This window comes from Triturus cristatus, chromosome 7 (genome assembly GCF_964204655.1).
Source record: "Triturus cristatus chromosome 7, aTriCri1.1, whole genome shotgun sequence".
In the NCBI taxonomy this organism is placed as follows: Eukaryota; Metazoa; Chordata; class Amphibia; order Caudata; family Salamandridae; genus Triturus; species Triturus cristatus.
In genome coordinates, this window is record NC_140590.1 from 98,872,040 (window position 1) to 98,893,682 (window position 21,643).

At 43.9% G+C, this 21,643-nt stretch overlaps 1 protein-coding gene across 1 annotated transcript in view; it reads right to left on the bottom strand.

Annotated features, from left to right (window-relative positions):
* Positions 1 to 21,643, bottom strand: part of LOC146808916 (ly6/PLAUR domain-containing protein 3-like) — a 279,643-nt gene that overhangs the window by 23,465 nt on the left and 234,535 nt on the right. The window lies entirely within an intron of this gene.

The window sequence follows — 21,643 nt, forward strand, 5'->3', positions numbered from 1 at the left end:
TTTGGCACCCTATGATGGTCCCCGACTACCACCATTTTAACTGACTTTAGTGTGTTATTTTACCCTAGCCTTAATGTAAGACGGTCCTGCATATGCCCGCTTCTCTTCTGTCTTATAATCTTGCTGTCTTTTAGTGTTTTAGCTGTCACGGAGTAGAACAGTACATTTATATTATGAGTGCTTACTATTGGCTTTGACATGGTCTCATGTCATTCTTGTTGTCTGACATTGCCTTGCTTCTGCACGCACAGCAGTGCTTGCAAGTTGTTTGGGTTCTGACTTTGCCTTGCATATGAGTTCTTACTATTAGCTTTGACATTGCTTCATGCCATCTTGTTCTCTGACTTTGACCATTGGCTTTGACATTGCCTCATGTCATCTTGCTTTCTGACTTTGCCTTGCTTCTGCGTGCACATAATTATGAGTTCTTACTATTGGCTTTGACATGGCCTCATGTCTTACTTTGTCTTGCTCCTGCCTACACAGCAGTGCTTGCGATTCATATTCAAGGTCTTTCAGCTCTTCACTTGTTTTTCGCACCTCACCGACCAGATTGAACTTGATATTATCTGTGAAATGTACAAATTCTGTCTCAGAGTCAAAATACAGAGGCTTGGCCAGCCACTGTCTTGGCCTTGACGCAGACTGGTACAGCCTGCTTGGTTTTCCAATGAGAAAGGGGCAGGGTTTTCTAGAAACTTCGCCTCACGTTGAATAATGATATTTAAGCTGGAAGCTTTCGCAGGCCAAGTGGAAGTTCACCACAGAATAGACGTATTGCTGTGGAATGGTGACGGAACTTGAGTCCTGACTAACACTCCTACCTGGGCTGTTGAAAGTGCTTCCCCAGCTAAAGGCGGGCAAGGGTGTTGTAGAACCAGTCGGTGAGGTGTTCCTAACCACTCTCTCTCTCTTTCTCTCTCTTGTATATATTTTCTGTTCTTTGCTATCTGTATATATTGCATTATATTTCAATTGTTCATTTAATCATTCATTTGATATTTGAGAATCTGCATTTACTGATATATTTAGTTTATCTTTTTGAACATTGCATTAATCAATAGTTTTCTTTGAGTCTACTATGATTGATATATTTGGCCTACCGTTTTGAACATTGCATTAATAAACATTTGTGTGTTATATTCCATACATTTGGATTGGTTTATTTATCTCACCTAAAGTGAGTGTTGTGTCTTACCTCTGTCTCAAGGGAGTGTTGGGGTTTTGGGTGTGGCTTGATGGTGAGCAGCCACATTCATTACAATAAATGGTGTAGATGAGGAAATGCAAAAATTAAATGCTGATGTCCCTAGAGTATTTAAACGTACTGTTTCGACTTTACTTTACGCAGATGACGCGGTTCTTTTATCGAGAACTGCGAATGGGCTCCAGATCCTCATTGAAAAATTTACAGAATACATGCAGGAAAAGGATTTAGTACTTAACTTGAAAAAGACTTTTATGATGGTGTGTGGACAAGGGAAAGCAAAAACTAGGAATCTCCCCGTAAATAGTGTCCCTTTTGCAGTAACAAATTCTTTTGTATATTTAGGGCTAGTATTTACAGTCAAGAAAAACTGGGGATCCCACACTGAACACTGTAAATTAAACTGTATGGAGATAATTGAGTCAATTTTTATATTCTCACATAAAAAAGGGCAATAAACCTATTAGGTAAATTATGACACTATATAACAGCAAGTGTCTTACTGGGATATGTTAGGTGCGGCGCTATGGGGAGTGGCAAATTGTGTAACCCTTCATACTCAAGAAAATACGTTGTAGCCAGCTCTACTCCTGTGTATAGTGTGCATAAAGAACTGGAAGCCCCCTATATAAATGATTTTATAAGTGCAAAAAGTTTAAATGTCTGGTATGGCATTTGGAGAAGGGAAGGTACAAAGTTTACACAGGATGATTTTAAGGACTGCGTTACCCTCAACGAAGAAATAAAAATCCCATGGTTATATATGTATATTAAAAAGCTCAAATGAATGTGCCATAAACATTGATTTTAGAAATCCCTGCCAAATACTTGAGTATGATAAAAAAAGATTTGAAGACTAGTTTAATGGAATCACGGAACTGGCTAACTTAATTTAACTTTTAAAACCATTTGAGTGTATTTTAACCTTGCAAATTGCCGCGCTACTCACTGGCTCACCGGAGCTCCCACTTGGCCGATCCTGCCCTCTATTCCTGCACGCTCTCACGTGGTCTATCGACTGTGAGGGTGTCAGCTGCTGCTCAGCAGGGCTGATTGGCGGGGAGGGACCAGGGGTCACGGAGGAATATAATCGCACGCTGGAGCAGACGCGCGCAGCGGGCACGCCTAGGCAAGCCTGTCTGTGCCCGTCCGCGCCCGACCAGGCCCAGGTGCCAGGTCCTCTGGCCAATCTCGAACATACACGAGTGATGAACTTAGATCCTTTAATCTCATCCCCTGCCCCTAAAATCTGAGACAGTAGCTACACTCAAGAGAGAAGGTCTCCTCATCCCACAGGGGGGAGAGACACTTAGTGCCACCCCAGTACACAATCCGGGCCACATAAATCTTAGCAGCATTGACACCCTGAAACTCACGGTCCTGAATACACGCTCACTACAGAAAAACATGCCATTGAGATCCTCCCGCTCTTACAAGATGATGCCCCAGACATTCTAGCTTTGACCGAAACGTGGCTGGATGAAGACTCTGGTCCTACCATATCAGCAGCACTACCCGATGGCTATGACGCCTTCTGGCATAACAGGCCAGTGGGAAAAAGAGGAGGTGGGATAGCGTTTCTGTATAAAAGTCTCCTGACCATTAAAAAGGTCTCTGGAGATAACCTAGAAGGAGCAGATATTCTAACAATTAAAGTCTGTTACCACTCATCCAGTTTAGTAATCACCGTAGCATATTGTCCACCTAAATGCCCCCCTTGTTTCGTAGACCTTATGACCGAATGTGTTTCTAACCTCCGTTCACGCTTCCAACAACTCCTTGTGGTAGGAGACTTCCACTACCACTGGGACCAACAACCCAGAGAGGCACAGGCCCGACAGCTAGAGGAGACGCTCACCGCTCTTGGGCTTACACAACTAGTACCAACCCCCACACATGAGTTAGGACATACCCTAGACCTGGTCTGGTCCACCCTCCCTCTGGTGACACTAAGAGATAACACCCCTTGTGCGTGATCTGACCACCACTGTATCAACCTTCTACTCCCCCTTGCTAGGCGCATTGCTCGGCCCCCCCCCCGGACTAAAAATATGTTCGTAGCTGGTCAAAAATCGAGGGCCCGTCACTAGTAAGCACCCTCAGAGACAGCCCCGTCAGGAGGCCGGAGTCAGCTGATATCGAGGATTGGACCACAGCCATCTCCAGCCGGCTTCTTTCTGCCATCAATAAACTGGCCCCAGTTAAAAAACATAAAAGCTGGTAACAAAGGCAAGGGCAGTCTGTGGTTCGCGGAAGCGCTCGGGGCTTTGAAACGTTTGCTTCAACACTACGAACGACAGTGGCGTAAAGACTATGAGCTACAGGCCCTGGTAGAGTATAGAGCTAAAGTCGCTACCTACAAAAAGGCGCTGCTCAGCAGGAAAGTGGAATACTATGAAAACAGGATCCTCGTAGCAACCAACAAACAAAAAGAAACATTTAAAATCCTGAAAGAAGTAAGCCAAAAACAGTCTCTGGTGACACCATCCAACCAAGACCAGTGCAATCAATTCTTATCAAACTTCTCCCAAAAAATACAGGACATCCTGATTGAGATTGACAACTCCCCCTTTAAGCAATCCCCCTATGAAGAGGAGGTAACCCAGGGAAAGAGGGTTGAAGTGCTCTCTTCCTTCCAAACTCTCGGTATCGAAACCCTCCAACGCATTGCCACAAAAATCAAATCTGGCTCACCTGCTGATCCCTGCCCCCCAAGGATTTTTAAGTTAGCTCTCCCAGAGATTGTGGAAGAAATACTCGCCTTGTTTAACCTCTCTCTGGAGACTGGGATGGTTCCAAGATTCTTTAAGGACGCCAGAATAATCCCCCTGCTCAAGAAGACAGGCGCGGATACTTCCAATATGAAAAACTACAGACCCATTTCCCAACTCCCATTCCTGGCCAAAATCTTAGAGCAATATGTCCTGCAAACCCTATCCAGGTTCATGGAGGATCACCACCTCCTGGGGGACAGGCAGGCTGGCTCCGTGCACATCATAGCACAGAATTGTTGATGCTATCAGTGCTTGATGATATCAGGATGACAGCTGACAGTAAGAAGCCATGTGTCCTAGTCCTCCTAGACCTGTCGGCAGCGTTAGACACAGTCAACCACGCCCTACTCCTGGAAAGATTAGCAAAAATTGGAATTGGGGGATCTATCGTACAATGGTTCATCTCATTCCTGACCAACCGCACCCAAAGAATTCAGATGGGCGACTGGGTCTCAGAGAGGGGGCCTATTCCCTGTGGAGTCCCACAGGGGTCGGTTCTTTCACCCCTCCTATTCAACATTTATCTCAGACCTCTGATAAAGGCCCTCGCGGCAATGGACTGCCAAGTTTTCAATTATGCGGATGATACACAAATAATTCTGCAAATAGAAAACACCCCACAAGCCCACTCCTGGGCGAAAGATATTCTGCGATTTATGGTCAACTGGATGACGGCCAATTTACTTAAGATTAATCCAGACAAAACCGAGGTCTTGGCCGTGACCGATGACCGCAACCCTTGGAACTCCCTCTACTGGCCTCATGAGCTGGTTGATGCTCCAGCCCTAGCCCCAGTGGTTAATAGTTTGGGAATCAAAGTGGACACCAAGCTTTCACTGGCCAATCAAGTCTCCACTGTGTTTGGAACTTGCGTGGGCCTACTCAGGCTATTGAGGAGACTCTCCCCCATCCTCTCCTATTCCACCATGAGAACAGTTGTAGCCGCCATGATCTTGGCTCGCCTCGACTATGGTAACATGCTATACATCGGATTGCCAGACTCACTAGTGGGCAAACTACAGATAGTGATGAATGACGCCGCCAGGCTAATTTTCAAACTACCCAGGCGCACGCGGGCATCACCCCTTCTGTTGGCTGCCCATAAAGCAGAGGGCCAAATTTAAGGGCTTCTGCATTGCTCACAAGGCGCTTCACGGTCTGGCACCCATCGACATCAAACAACGACTGGAGAAATAAGCCCAGGCCGCTCGCTAAGGTCCGCCTTGGAGTGCCTTTTAAAATGCCCATGTTTCAACTACGTCAGCAAAGGTGGCCGAGCCTTTTCCGTCCTCCTACCCACACTCTGGAACAGGCTGCCTAGCCAGCTCTTTGCGGAAAGCCGCCTTCTCCCTTTCAGAAAAACCATTCTTTTTACGGAAACTTGGACCTAACTGTATAACACTCTCCCTGGAACTGACGTTGCTCTTCTTGAAGCGCTTAGAGACCTTCCGGTATTAAATTCAAAATTAACAAATAACAAATAAGGGATGTTGATGCAAACCAGAAACCAATGACTGAGGCTTACTTGGATAGGACCTCTGGGATTCCATATTACTTATTACAGATCACAAATACAAAACATAGATTTTATCTCACTAGATTAAGAATGGGACTAGTGCACTTTGTAATAGTTTTCCAACGATGGGCAAGTGGAATCATAATCTTCCAAAGTGCCCATGTGATGGAAAATCAGACCAGACAATGTTGTATTTTATTTTATTTATTTAGTTCACATATAAAACTGCTTTTGAGTATATTTTTGGCCTTGTAAATATTCGAGTTTGTAATGCAGTGGTGTCCTATATCCAGAAGTCAATTTAAAATAAGACATAATAATTCTCATCTTGAGGCCCTTGTCTATGAAGAAGACGTGACACATACTGATAAATGATGTCCTTATCTGTGCAATACGTTTTAAAATTATACATTATGTACATGGCAATTTATACATCTTGTATTCTCAGTTACAATCATGAAATTTTTAAAAGAATGCACCATACATGTTCTGTGATGAATTGGGAAGTTATTGAAGCTGTAGCCTTGCCTTGAATTGGATAATTTGTACTAATCTGCACTTAGTACTTCATGTAAATGATGTCCGTGGTTGTACATTATGTTTCAAAATTACATATTCTGCACATGGCAATTTATATATTATGCCTTTTTAAATAGACTTATGAAGTGCTAAAACTAAAATGCACTTTATTTCTACACCTTGTGATGAATAACGAAGTCACTAGAGGTATAGCTTTGCTAGGAAATGGATATCCTGCACATAACACATGTAATGGTTTATCGGGGTCTGCTGCTGTGGTACTTTGAAATTTGGGACCGCGTAGGAGGCAGGGCCCTACCCCTGTTTATCCCGATATTAGCGAACCGCGAATGGCCAATACAGTATGTACAAGTGCTTTGCATAACATTTCATTGATAAATGTACTGTGTATACGACATTATACATTGACTTCGTGGGTTCCATCTTGGAGTGGTGGCCATCTTATGGTTGCCCTCACATAGGCTATACATTACGAACAAATACAGGCCTTTAGAACACATGTGCCTTCCTTTGACTTCTCTGTGACCATTGCGACTTGGCTCCACCGCCCCCGGTCAGTCCAGTTTAACGAGCTGCCCTTCCTACGGCCACCTGTGATTAGCATCAGGGTTGACACACCATAAAACCTTTTCATCCCACACAAGCCTCCGGCTAATCTCTTTCACACCTGACTGTTCCTGCTTTATGGCTTGTTTCATCAACAGGAGCTGCCCGTGTTTATTGGGGTCTGTTGATATCTGATGTGGGATCTGACCCTTGCTGGGTAAATAATTGTGGGCTGGCTTAACTGGAATGTGGGATGGTCATCATGACTCTGCCTTTTCTTTTCTAATGTATACATTTGAATGACCATATCGTAAAACAAGGAATGTGTGCCTGAAGCATGATATTTTGTATTTAAGGATAAGCCCGTTTCTGTAATTTTAAGCAGTCTCCTGAGAACATACATTGTGTTGTACTTCTCGGATACCTGTAATTGGTCTGCAGCCAATAAATCGATCCATTACTTCACCTAGAAGACTCTGTGTTTCTGTGGGTCTGAAACAGGAAGAACCCGAAGTCTTAGGGTGTGTTCCCCTGCACCGCTGGGCTTAAAAAATCCCAGTACTTCAGTTGGCGCCCAACTCGGGGCAATTTCAGCGGTACCGGTCCAAGCCAGAGGTTCGTGAGGAGCTTCGTGTGGAAATTCTGGAGGAAGGCCGCCACTTCATCGACCCCTGCATGTCGACATGGTCCGAAAGTCTTTTCTGCGAGGTTCTCCGCGTCCCGACGGCTACGAAGGACTGCTGCCCTGATTAATCGCCCTGCTTTGGACCCTTGATGATTTTGGTAGAGCGAAACAATCGAGAGAGTCTTCTGGTGACACCAAAGAGCATCGATATTCAGTTAAGTATAAGTGGAGCGTCTCCCAATTTGTTTTGGTATCCTTCGGGATCGCTTTGATTTGGTGCTTGCAAGTCCCAAAGCCAAAGGACTCGTGTATTCACGAGACTATCGTATTCGATAATCCTTTGACGTTTGAAACTAGACTAGTGAGCGAAGATGCCTGGTTCTAGTGTATTTGGAAGATTGTTTTGTTTGAGTTGTGGAAGGGATTTCCAGTTGGAGGATTCATGTCCGGTTCCTCCAATTGGAACTCCAACTTATGAGCTTTATGTAAAACATGGCGTAGGCCCCATTGCATATAATGAAGTATGGATCCGATACACCAGAAAGGACGGTGTTTTAAAATGGCCCCAAAATGGTAGTTTCGATACAGATATCTTAGATAATTTGGAAGTTAAATTGTTTAAAAAGAAAGCCCGGCCGGCGATGTTTGATTCTTTCCGCCTATGGCGAAAGGAAGCCAAACAGAAGGAAATTAAGCTAGCAAAAAGGAATAAGAGAGAAAAAGGTATGTCAATGATGCAAGCAGCTGTGCAATTTAAAGATAACGAGGAGGAACAAATGAATGAACAGTTACATAGACAGCGTAAGCTAGGGATCGACAAATGTTACCCAGCTTTACCGCACCTTAAACAGAATGTGTTAGAAGAAAAGGAGAAAGATCCCCTAATGTCGCATTTGCTAAGCTCACCACCTCCGTATGCGCAAAATGCTACAGCACCTCTGCAACCGCCAAATGCACAGCCTGCAGTTAATTTGCCGCAAGCCTTACCGCAGCCACCAGCGCCTCTTCAATTGGCTCCTGTCCCTGCAGCGCAGCCCTCTCAAGGGCTGCCAGTTTTGTTACCTGTTGCCCCTGCGCTTCCTGCGACTTTGCCTAGTACATCAGCTGCCTCCCCTGACACTCTTTCTTACACTACTCAAGTGCCTGTCTCTACATCCTCTTTTCTTCCCTCTGTCTTTCCCCCCGTTTTCGCCTCAACTTCTCCTTCAGCGCGACAACGTCTAGCTAATCTAGTTACGAGTTTAATGTCGCCTCTCTTTGGGTCATCTAGTGTGACCCCTGGTTTACCACGTAAGCAATTGCGCAGTCAGCTGCCTGATCCTGAGGAGAAAGAGGTATTAGATCATATGGCGCGTAGATGGATTATTTTTTCTTCACTCTATGATGTGGAGTCAGTTGTTAACGTTTTTCACCAATGGGATACCCCGAAACAGAGGTATGTGTTCGAGAAAATGTGCGAAATCCTCTGTGAGGAATTGGATGATCATGGTAAAGATCCAAGCCCGCAGGAGTTGTGTCGAGTGAGATTTGATTTTGGACAAGGTACGATTGTGGGCCCCGAGGTAAATAAAGCAGTTGCGACCTTATTATCGTTAAGGAATGATGATTGTCAACAGTCGTTGTTTGAACAAGATTTCCCTGTGGGGAAAAAGGTAAAAGCACGCCAATATCCAATGCGCGAGGTTCCTCCAGTCTGGAGGCCTGCGGACCCAAACGCTAATCCACCTGTTTTAGCGCATTTTCAGCGTGTTTGGGTACATGTCCCATGGAAGCGTTCTGAGGTGTTAGCGCTTAAACAGACATTGCCTGATCCCCGTAAAAACCCCGCAGGATATTATAAAGAGTTGTCACAGACAGGATCATGCGTCATGAATTTGGCAGATATAGATATGTTGTTTGGAAACGTTGTTCCACAGCCCCTATGGGGATCAATTCGTAATGTAGATCACGATGCAGAACTAGGTGCCACATGGGCTGACATCATTGCCGCAGACACTAGACAAGTTGGTGGTGCAAAACATGAGCCCCTCGTAACAGAACTCCCTGGTAGAATGATCACATACATGAAAACTTTAATGCCCGCTATGCGCGTGAATTGGGATAAACTATCTGCATGCAAGCAGAAGAAAGATGAGACAGTGTCCGATTTCTTTACAAGGTTTGAAGAAACGTTTATCGACCACAGTGGCCAAGACATGAGTACTGAAGGTGGCCAACGGTTATTTGTGGATAAATTTGTGCAAAATCTGCTTCCCGAGCTGTGTAAGAAGTTAAAAGATTCAGAGAGTTCTTGGGCTGTTTCCTCTTCAGCGCAAATACTGGCTACTGCACAGTATTATGAAAATAGAGACAAGGATGAAAAAGATAGAACAGAAAAGAAAACGAAAGAGTTGAAAACGAAGGTCCTTTTACAGCAGGCTTATCCGCCACGTGGAGGTCAGAATAATTATAGGCAAACGCAAGGTATCTATCAGCAACCCCAACAGTTTCAGAATAACCAGCAAATGAATGGGTATTATCAACCACGTATCCCTATAGGCCCCAATCAATGTTCATATTGCAAAGAGGAAGGTCATTTTAAGTATAGTTGTCCTAAATTAATGCAGCGTACTAGTAATGCGTATGGCTCAAGAGGTAGAGGTGGTCAGCAAGCTCCTAGAGGTAGAGGGCGTGGAAATGTTCCCCAGAATGCGCGTCCTCTTCCGCCTCAAAATGCGATAAATAGCTTTGATGAGCAAGCCAATGCAACTGGTAATACAGCTCAGTACTATAATAATGACTATTATGTAGAAGACGACAATGTGGAAGGTAATGATTACTAGGACAGCCATAGACAGAGAGAGGGAGTTGTTTCAGTACCAATGGACCAAAGTGGCCCGTATGTTAAGGTGACTACAGCGGGAGTAACAGAGCCCTTTCTGCTGGACACTGGTGCTGCAAAGAGTTCAATTATGCATTCAAAACTCCCTGGCGCGCCTTTGTCTGGCGAAATAAATGTTTCAGTAGGTTTTTCTGGCGCCCCAATTAGGAACCCGATTTCTAGTCCTATGCCACTTTCTGTTGGACCTTGTGAGCTAAGAGCACCCCTCATCCTAACGACAGATTGTGGTGAAAATCTATTAGGGTTGGATTTGTTAAAAAGATTGCATGCAACACTATATTGCTCGCCCTCAGGAGTACAACTTACATTAGGTAAGGAAGTGATTTCCCCAATGTGTTTGTCAAAGGATAAATTGCCACCTGAATTGTCATCTCTTCCGGATGCCCTTTGGGCTACTGGTCCTAATGATGTGGGCCTTTTGGAAATACCGCCATACGTAGTCACTTCAAAAACCAATGTTAGATTGCCACGTATTCCCCAGTACAAGATCTCCAATGAAGGCCAGAAAGCGTTGTTAGCAATTGTCAGCGATTTGATCAAAAAGGATGTAATTGAAGAGACAAGAGGCAATGTTTGCAATAGTCCTGTTTTACCTGTTTTAAAACGAACGGACCCTTCACAGCCACCTGTTTACAGATTTGTGATTGATCTTAGAGAGGTAAATAAGATTGTTGTGCCACAGTTTCCAGTTGTCCCTGATATAACTGCCTTGTTAACTATGATTCCAGCTTCCGCTGCATGGTTTTCAGTGATTGATTTAAAGAATGCTTTCTTTAGCATCCCAATTGCAGAAGAGAGCAGGGACATTTTTGGCTTTAATTTAGGAGGTCAAAGCTTCCGCTTTAAACGCGCTCCCCAGGGCTACTGTGAAAGCCCATCAATATACGGTCAGGCTTTAAAAGCGCAGCTTGATGCCCTTGTTTTGCCTGATGGCGCTATCCTTATTCAGTACGTTGACGATTTACTGATCGCCGCGGATACTGAAAAGATTTGCAAAGAAGCTACATTGTCATTGTTGCGTCATTTGTCTGCCTTTCATCACAAAGTGTCTCTCTCCAAAATGCAATATTGTCGACAAGAAGTGACCTACTTAGGTCATCTCTTATCGAAGGAGGGAAGGAAACTGACCCCAGAAAGAATTCAAGCCATTACACAATTGACCGTGCCAAGAACACAGAGAGAAGTGCGTGCCTTCTTGGGCATTACTTCATACTGTAGGCACTGGATCCCTAACTTCTCTTTGCTGGCAAAACCCCTGTTAGCATTAACATGTAAAGACATACCGAATCCTGTCCCATGGTCTGAAGAGTGTCAGAAAAGTTTTTGGGAATTGCGTAATGCATTATGCTCAGCTCCTGTGTTGGGTACCCCCGACTACAGTAAGCCTTTTACATTGTATGTTCATGAAAAGGACGGTTGCGCATTTTCAGTGTTAACACAGCCTTTTGGCGACAGACCGCGTCCATGCGCGTATTTTTCGTCAACTCTGGACCCGGTAGCGAGGGCATTGCCAAGTTGTCTGAGAGCTATAGCCGCAGCAGCTATGTCCATTCGACAGTCTGCTGGACTGGTAATAGATAACACATTGATTGTTATGGTTCCACATGCTGTGGACACATTGTTAAACCGGACCAAGACACAGCACTTAACTAGTGCTCGATTGTCAGGATATGAACTGACACTGTTGGCAAATCATATACACATAAAGAGATGCAACACGTTGAATCCAGCTACATTATTGCCAAATCCAGCAGACATAGATGAGATTGAGCAACATGATTGTCTGTTTAGAACAGAAGAAGAGACAAAAGGGAGAGTGGATCTTAAAGATACTCCCCTGACTGAGTGTGATGGTACCTTATGGGTGGATGGTTCGTGCTTCAAGCTTCCGAATGGTGATACGACTGCTGCATATGCTATCACGACTCTGCACACGATTGTTGAAACTGCACGTGTGCCACATAATTCGGCTCAAGCAGCAGAATTAATTGCCCTTACAAGAGCATGCGTGTTGTCTGAAGGAATGAGAGTGAACATATATACTGACAGTCAGTACGCCTTTGGTGTGGCCCATAGTTTTGGGCGATTATGGAAAGGACGTGGGTTCCTGACCTCGCATGGAGCTAAAATTCAGAATGGCAAGTTGGTGAATGATCTCCTCGAGTCACTGACCCTACCGTTACAAATTGCGATTATGAAATGCAGTGCGCACAAGAAAGTCACTGATGATGTTGGTCGTGGTAATGCATTTGCTGATGAAATCGCGAAAGAAACAGCAAAAGATGTGAAGACTCGAATGTATGTTGTAGGCCCTGCAAGGTGGGTTGGTGATGTTGGGATGTGTGAAGACATGATAGAGAGTGTGAAGTCCCTTCAAGCTGAAGCCACAGAGAAAGAATTGAGCAAGTGGAAAGAAAGTACGGGTAAATTGGATGAGAATGGTTGTTGGGTTGGCTTGTCAGAACACCGGCGATGGTTATTACCTGATGCATATGTGCTTCCAGTGGTTACTGTGGCACATGGAATGGTACATATTAGTGTGAAAGGAATCTGTAAGTTGTTAGCTCCAGTATGGCAGAACGCTGGAATTCCCAAGTGTGCAGAGAATGTGGTTAAGAATTGTATGGTATGTTTGAAATATAACCCTGGTAGGGGAACCCCAACTCCAGCTTGTCATTTTGCGCCTCCATCATATCCATTTGAGGTTTTGCAGCTAGATTTTATCCACATGGAAAGGTGCAACAACTTGAAATATGTACTGGTGGTTGTTTGCGCTTTTTCAAAATGGATAGAAGCATATCCCCTAAAAGACAATACTGCTTTATCCACAGCCAAAGCCCTTGTGAAAGAATTTTTCCCTAGGTTTGGAATGCCAAGAATGGTGTGGAGTGATAATGGAAGTGAATTTGTGGGTAAAGTGATGAAGAATGTGTGTGAGGGACTAGGTATTAAGCAGAAGTTTCATGCTGCAAATCACCCCCAATCAGCTGGGTTAGTAGAATGCTACAACGGCACTTTGAAGCTCAAGCTGGCCAAAATCCAGGCGAGCTCCGGTCTTAAATGGCCTGACGCTCTGCCTTTAGCACTCCTATCTACGAGAATGACAGTGCATTCACGAGTGGGACTTAGTCCATATGAGGTTGTTTTTGGCCGCCCAGCCAATGTATGGGGTGTGCCAAGACCGACAAAATTCAGTGAAATCGAACATCCAGTACTGCTTGACTATCTTTATGAATTGACGGCTAAATTGCGTGTTTTACACCAACAGGTGCATGATACTCTTCCTCAGGCCTCTGAAGCTCCTGGACACCCTATCGACCCTGGCAGGTGGGTCCTCGTGAAGAACTTCCAGCGTAAAAGCAATGACGAGCCCCGTTGGATCGGCCCTCACCTCGTACTTCTATCGACGAGATCAGCGGTTCGAGTGAAAGGGAAGAAGAATTGGATCCATGGCTCCCATTGTAAACTAGTGCCTTTGCCCCTGCCATATGACCGGTGGGTCCAGGAGGGTGTCCCGGATTCTGAAACAGACACGGTACCTCGTTTTGTGCCATTCAGTGATGCACGCGTAAGAGACACAGCTTCAGAACAAGAAAGTGACGATATTTTGCAAGAAGCTATGCCACCGTCAATTCGTTTGGACACTACAGAGCCTGAACTCTTGTTTCAAGATCAGACAGTACCTGGCAGAAACAGATACAACTTGAGACCAAGGCCTATGGACAAATAAAAATTCCTTAACTACTTTTTTATAGCTCTCCCATCTGAAAGACTTTTTTTTTTTTGACTTTTTGTTTTTCGAACCACCATCCGGGTTCAGCCGCAGGGTCGCGGTGCCAAGACTTTGGGGTACAGGCCGGAGACGTTAGGTCAACGGTTCTGGTTGGTCTAGGGCGTTCCCTGGACTGACAGGCGTACTCCTTAGCAGAAGAAACTCACCCGCCGCGAGCGGCACGATTAGAGGATGGAGTTTTTCAAGATGGAGAGACCCGTTGAGGAAATGAACTTTAAGATGAAAATATGTAGAATAATGAAGAGCAAACGTTTTGTATTTTTATGCCTGTTTGTATTATGTAGTATGATAATGTTTACTGTAGGATTTGTATTCTTCTCCTCTCAAGAGCCCTTTGCACCCACTGAACAGCCTATAACTCCTCCTACTGTTCCCTTGCACTCTTTCCACCCTCTGCCTGAACACGAACAAGCTAGATGGTCTGAGTTCGTAAATAACTCGTTTATTCAGCTCCTGCACCAGCACCAACTAGTCATGAATACAACCAATTGCTGGGTGTGTGGTTTAATGCCACATACCATTAATAAGGGTATTCCTTATCTAGTGTTGCCGTTTAGCTATAATGGATCGTCATGGGCATTCCAGACCATGTTCCTTTTTGCCTTAGACGCTTACTCCCCGCGACAACCGTGTTCCATCAGACCTAGCACAAACAATAAGGCCTTAATGAAAGGAGTCGCTGACATGAGCAGAGATATCGACGCATACTCATCCATTCCTAAAGATGAACTGCGAGCTTATGTAGGTTGGAACGCGACGGGGTATAGCATTAGTCTGGGTGAAAGACAGCGAAAAATCTCATCTCCAATTTGGGTCGTACCCCACATAGGTCGGTTCTGTTTACAAGGTACTGGTCAGAATCCGAGAGCTCAACTGGGGAGAAGTGACTGTACTGAAACGTACACTTTTCCATCACAGTTTTCCCCTGCGTTTTTGGCTGCCAAGGGTACATATTTTGTTTGCAATGACCGAGCATATACATGGTTGCCCCCTGATTTCTCGGGCACATGTTATATTGCGAATCTGCTACCGCCAACATTTACTGCTGCCTCTGACTATCACAAGACCAGAGTTGTGAGAGGTGTGATTAGTAAGGAGGATACTGCCGGTCAGGAAGCGGGAGACTTCTTTCTGGGTTTTCTGCCGTTTTGGGGACCTATGGTCAATAGTAGGAACCTGAGACAACTGACTCGTGTGGTTGAATCCACTATTAATGTTACGGCTGGTGCCCTTGGTAATTTGACAGCTGAGCTCCAAGCGGATCGCCTCATGACTTTGCAGAACCGTATGGTTCTAGACGTTATACTAGCAGACCACGGTGGGGTATGTAAGGTCATCCAATCTAGCTGTTGCATTTTCATACCAGATAACGCTCCAACAGTTTATCAAGCCATCTCCAAACTGCATAAAATATCTGAATCCATACACGTGGATAAAGGAGATTGGTCACTGATGGGGTGGTTCTGGGAACTGATATCTGCCTGGGGTTGGAAGATTCTGATGGTCATTGGAATGATCTTAGCCATCCTTTTCCTGTTCTGTCTGTGTGTACAGTGTGCTCCTGCGATATGTGGCCTCTGTGCTACATTATGTGTAAGGAAACCTGTATCGAGGGACGAGCTAAGTAATAGGATGATGCTACAGCAACATCTCCATGACTTCATGAATGTAGACCTGGACTCGGATTGAGATGAGTATAGTTATTGCCTATGTAAGGGCAAAAGGAGGGTCTGTGGTACTTTGAAATTTGGGACCGCGTAGGAGGCAGGGCCCTACCCCTGTCTATCCCGATATTAGCGAACCGCGAATGGCCAATACAGTATGTACAAGTGCTTTGTATAACATTTCATTGATAAATGTACTGTGTATACGACATTATACATTGACTTCGTGGGTTCCATCTTGGAGCGGTGGCCATCTTATGGTTGCCCTCACATAGGCTATACATTACGAACAAATACAGGCCTTTAGAACACATGTGCCTTCCTTTGACTTCTCTGTGACCTGTGCGACTTGGCTCCACCGCCCCCGGTCAGTCCAGTTTAACGAGCTGCCCTTCCTACGGCCACCTGTGATTAGCATCAGGGTTGACACACCATAAAACCTTTTCATCCCACACAAGCCTCCGGCTAATCTCTTTCACACCTGACTGTTCCTGCTTTATGGCTTGTTTCATCAACAGGAGCTGCCCGTGTTTATTGGGGTCTGTTGATATCTGATGTGGGATCTGAGCCTTGCTGGGTAAATAATTGTGGGCTGGCTTAACTGGAATGTGGGATGGTCATCATGACTCTGCCTTTTCTTTTCTAATGTATACATTTGAATGACCATATCGTAAAACAAGGAATGTGTGCCTGAAGCATGATATTTTGTATTTAAGGAGAAGCCCGTTTCTGTAATTTTAAGCAGTCTCCTGAGAACATACATTGTGTTGTACTTCTCGGATACCTGTAATTGGTCTGCAGCCAATAAATCGGTCCTTGACTTCACCTAGAAGACTCTGTGTTTCTGTGGGTCTGAAACAGGAAGAACCCGAAGTCTTAGGGTGTGTTCCCCTGCACCGCTGGGCTTAAAAAATCCCAGTACTTCACTGCTTGGATTTTTTTTTTATTTACCTGCTTTTATGTATTTTAAGATACATCCTGAAATATGAAGATATGCATAATTTTTAGGATGCTTTTATGGTTATGTTTTATTTTAACCGAATAAAGCTTGTTTGAATTTGAGTGAATGTGCTCATGGGGTGGCTGTGTCATACTTATTTTTGGTGGTCCACGATGGATAGGATGATAGATGGAACAGTGAGGGAGTGTGATGTGTGTGCAAGCAGTGAGAAAATGTTGAAAATCAGTGCTGCATCCTTAAAGCCAGTGGAATGGTCAGACTTTCCTTGGGAAAATTTGCATTCAATGTATCTGGTCCATTTAACTTCCTTCCCATGCACACATATTTTGCTCTGGTCATGATCTATTACCATTCTAAATGGCCAGAAGTAATCTCATCAATAAAAAGATCTTGAATTGGGTAAAGATGTTTTTGCCAAGGAGGGTAGTCCGTCTGTGGTAGTGTGCAATTGAGATCTTGTGAAATGAAATCTTTCTTAAAACAAACATGTATTAAAAATGTATTAAAAATGTAACCACTGCTCTGCATGGACCTCATGAAAATGGTCAATTGGAAAGATTAAATCCTGTGTTGAAAGATTATATTACAGAGGCACACAGAAGTGGAGGAGATTGGAGGACTTTTTGAAGGAAAAGTTGTGGCTGTACTGCATAACTCCACATATTACCACTGAAATTAGTCCAGAGTAGAGATCCTGTGTCAAGCGTATGCCCATGGTGGTTAAAAAGAGAATGTTATTTGAAAGAATGGTATGATGCCAAATGGTAGATTGGGTTAAAAATCTCAAACCTCGTCTGGGAATAAAGGTGTCTTGAAATTTGGTAAGGCTATGAAGAGAGTGATAATATCTTCTAATTGTGTGGTTACTCAAAATAAGAAGGTGTTGAATGTGAAGAAGGTAGCCAAATAAAAGGGGCCATCGCTGGTGAGTAATGAGGTGAATGATGATGAGACAGATTATGAGGACAGAACTTTTCTTGTCAATATTGATAGGGAAGATCACCAAAGCGTTCAGACTGGACTGAATTGTGAGTATGATGCCACCCAAAATAACCTGAGTTGTCGGGAAAGTTCTTTGTTATGAAGTAGCTTGAGTGATCAAGTGAGTGGAAACAATGCTGGTGGGTCAGGTTTGGAGAATGATTTGCCTAAAAATACTGTTGCCTCACGATTCAAAGTTACAAGCAGGACAATACGACCACCTATAAAAGTGCATGAATTTCCTAAATAATCTGCTGCTATAATTGTGTCGTAATACTACATGTGTCATTTTCTTGCCTTGTTTTCATATATTGGTTTTTCCTATCCCCTTTTCTTTTTTGTTTTTTTGTTTTAAGGACGGAGATGTGAGATGTGTTGCACATTAGCTTATTATTGGTGCATGCCATTATTATGGTTTAGGGTGTGTTTGGTAAGGCATAGCGTGGCTGTGGCATTATGCTTTGTTGGACCAAGGGAAATGAAGTATTTAGGCCCACATGCATTAAAAAAATGAATGTGCGATTCCTTAATAGCGATAAATAAGGAATCGCTATTAAAGAATCTCAAAAGCCAATGAAGCAAGATAATCGCAAAAAAATAGCGATTTCTTAAAAATCGCTATTTTCATTAGCGATTACTTATTTACCGAATCTGTAATTGCGATTTTCCAAGATTGCTGCATTGTGTTGACATCACAACCAGGAAGTGATTCACTGATTCAACACACCTGTACACAGGTAGAGTCTGAGGAGGAGGAAGACTGGTGGAGCTCAGCCTGGAGAAACTTTATTTGGAGCAGAAGCTGTGACACAACAACAACATGGCCACAGAAAAGGTACAAGAAAAAGGAGAAGGCAGGAAGAGAAAAATCAAAGTCTGTGACAAGGACCTTGAAATCCTCACTGAAGAAGTGGCATTGAAGGATGACCAGCTGTTTGGAAAGCTATCCCTGCATGTTGCTGAGTCTGTGAGGAGGAAGATTTGGCTTGGGATACAAACGAATGTCAATGCTTTGTGGGTAACACATTGTGACATCCCTAACCCGCAGAAGAGGTGGTATTACTTGCGCAGCAGAGCAAAAGAGAGGGTGGCAGAAAGGCTAACCGCAGCCAAAAAAACAGGGGGAAACCATTAATTGACTGTGCAAACACCCCACTGAAGGACATGGTGGAATCCACTCTGCAGCCAGAGGCAGTTGTCGGGGGTCACACAGATCGACACCTCAGGACATGCGGGTACCTCCCAAGGTAAGAGCACAGCTAAACATATTTTCATGTCAAATGTTACCCAAACTGGCCCAAATGCATACCCTGCGTAGTGTAGCACACCGGAGTCCAGTACACCTTTTACTTGCAACACCCTAATGTATTGTGGGAGCTGTATGCAGACAAATGTTAGTGCAAGGCATGGAGGGACTAACACAGCTTCACTACAGCAGAGATCAGCAAGGAAGTGACAACAGTAGACTTTGAACTACAAGTGTGTAGGACACGCACTACTAGAATGTTCTTAAAGATGCGTGGTTGTGGCGTGCTCCTGGTGTATCACCCTCTGACTGGGGGACATATCCAAAAGTGGTGGCGCTTAACTCAGCGGCATCCCCCTGGGCACAGCATAAGGCCTGCGGCCTGCAGGATGCAAAATGCTTAACTGGAGTTTGAAAGTTGACGAAAGCTGATCACATGTTCAGTCATTGAATTTTATTCATGGAATGTAGATACTTCATATCCAAATTAAATCACTTGGCTCTCAATAATCCATATATCCAATTTAACATAACTCCCAATGCATTTCTGGGAAGGTCGCCCTTCTTCAGGGAAATTATCTGTGAAGTTAACCAGCGAAGAATATCTGTTTGCTACCAAACAAGAAAACAGGGAAAAAATTCCCTACACCGATACAACCTGGTTTCAACAATGTCAAAGAAAATAAGTCCCTGTCACCACCAATTGGGGATGGAGTGAAGTGATAGATTAAAAAACACGGGCTATAGTATGGGGTACAATTAGTGGCTGACAAAATAGATGAATTGTACTTAGACCTCTGTGTGGGACCGGCTGTGAAAACACGTAGAAAGATGAAATCAAACAAGAGGGTTATACATGCCAAGTTTATAAAGATTTAGTGTGCTCAGAGCCTGTTTAAAAACAATAGTAAATTAAAATCAACCGCCTGTGATAAGATAATTGTGAAAAATGGACCGTTATTGATCCGTGCACACTCTCCTGACCTTCTGACAAAACAATGTGTAGGACGACTGGCGCAGAAAAGTGAAACGTATATTGCGTGTCTACATGCGCAGGGTATCATTTGCAGCTTAAAAGGTTACAAAAATATGGAATTTACATTTTAGGTGTAATCCCGGACGTGTGTAAAACAGGTGATCACTCTGCATTGCGCTAGTGATGTCGGTAAAATACCCGTAAATCGTGCTATCAACATGAACAAAGGACTTGGAGTATTTCACCGACATCACTCGCGCAATGCAGGGTGATCACCTGCAGCATTCAAGCACATGTAATACCATGAATGTAGTTTATGTCATAAAATGCCCTTGTGGTAAAACATATGTGGGTATCATGGAGAGAAAAATCAAAGTAAGGATCACGGAGCATAAAAGTATCATTCGATTAAAAAATAATAAATCCAGTGTAGCCATGCACTGGCTGGAAGCAGGTCATAATATCTCACAGTTAAGATTTACTGTCTTGGAAGCATTGAAGGTTAGACCAGACATTGATCCACATAAACAATTGCTCTGATCTGAGTTTTATTGGCTAAAAGAATTGAATTCTATGCATCCCCACGGGATGAATGACCGTATTGAGCTTGCTTGTTTTCTGCAATTTTGCAAGATTCGAACATCACATGTTTTCATTTAGTTTGACATTTCGTATTGTTTGGTTAATTGCACATGCAGCATTACGTAGGATATGTTTATGCATGCTGGACAAGTTGCTTGGCACACATTAACCAGTCCACACACACATTCCATAAAATAATAGCATAGTTTGTAATCTTATTTAACAATCCCACACTTTACGATAGCACAGGCTTTTATCTTTTGTGCTTGAAGAAACGTTATTACCTATAGACACTTCTTCTTAAAGGGTATGTTTTCTTTTAAACATGAACCCAGCAAGAACCCATGACCGTGTCATTTACACGTTTCACCTAAATGAGTATTTAGACGCGCGTTAGCTCACCATTTGGAATACATGGAAGGTACAGACGCGTACGGCGTTGGAGAAGTACAAGGTTCACGTTGAGCTAATCAGTAAGTGCATGCGAGAAACAAGAGCATTCAGGTTTCTTTAGGGATTTATCGCTGAGTGTTTTTTAAACAGCGAGGTGTAAGAACGCAAATTAATACTTTAATTGAAGTTCGTCTGTCAGTGTTCTTGGCTCAGAGTAGCGTTGGTCTAAAGCAGTGTGACACTTGAACAGCTAGAGGTTCAAGCAAGGACTTTGAACGTCCGTGAGCATTTCCATTGAAGGCTGCATATTATGTTTTTGTTAAAAGCTGTGTGATGCTTATACAGCTACACTTAGAGCATTTTAGAAGCGAAGATTTAGATCGCCGGTAAGCATTAATATCAAAGCCTGCATGTCAATTTATTTTGGTCAGTGCAGCTACGGTTAAAAGTCATGTGCCTTAAATAGCTACTTTGATTAGCATAAATAACAGCGCATAAGTTATCCTCATTTATTCCATATACGTTTGCTTGAAATAATAATCATGTCTTCAATGGGCGAACTGGGGTGGCAGAGTGGGCTAAAGAACGGTGATGGATCAAACCCAAATCTGTTGACTGGGTGTGAGTGTTTGATTGGTTCTGATGCTCTGTCCATCACCACCCCCTTTTGTACCGCTTTGTTCGCCATAAGTTGGCAGGGTATGCTCAGAAGTGAGTCCTTTGCTCACTTTGCCACTGGATTCAAGCAAGCCTGGCTGAAGACGGCTGAAATGCCAGAAACCGTTCCTAGGAAGCTTGTTTCCGGTCCAGGGAAGGCATGGCTTGGCAGTTCGGGCTGGACTGTTCCCATGAGGCACAGGGTCAGACTTATTTGCATATGGCCATGTCTGAACTGGGGTGGCAGAGTGGGCTAAAGAACGGTGATGGATCAAACCCAGATCTGTTGACTGGGTGTGAG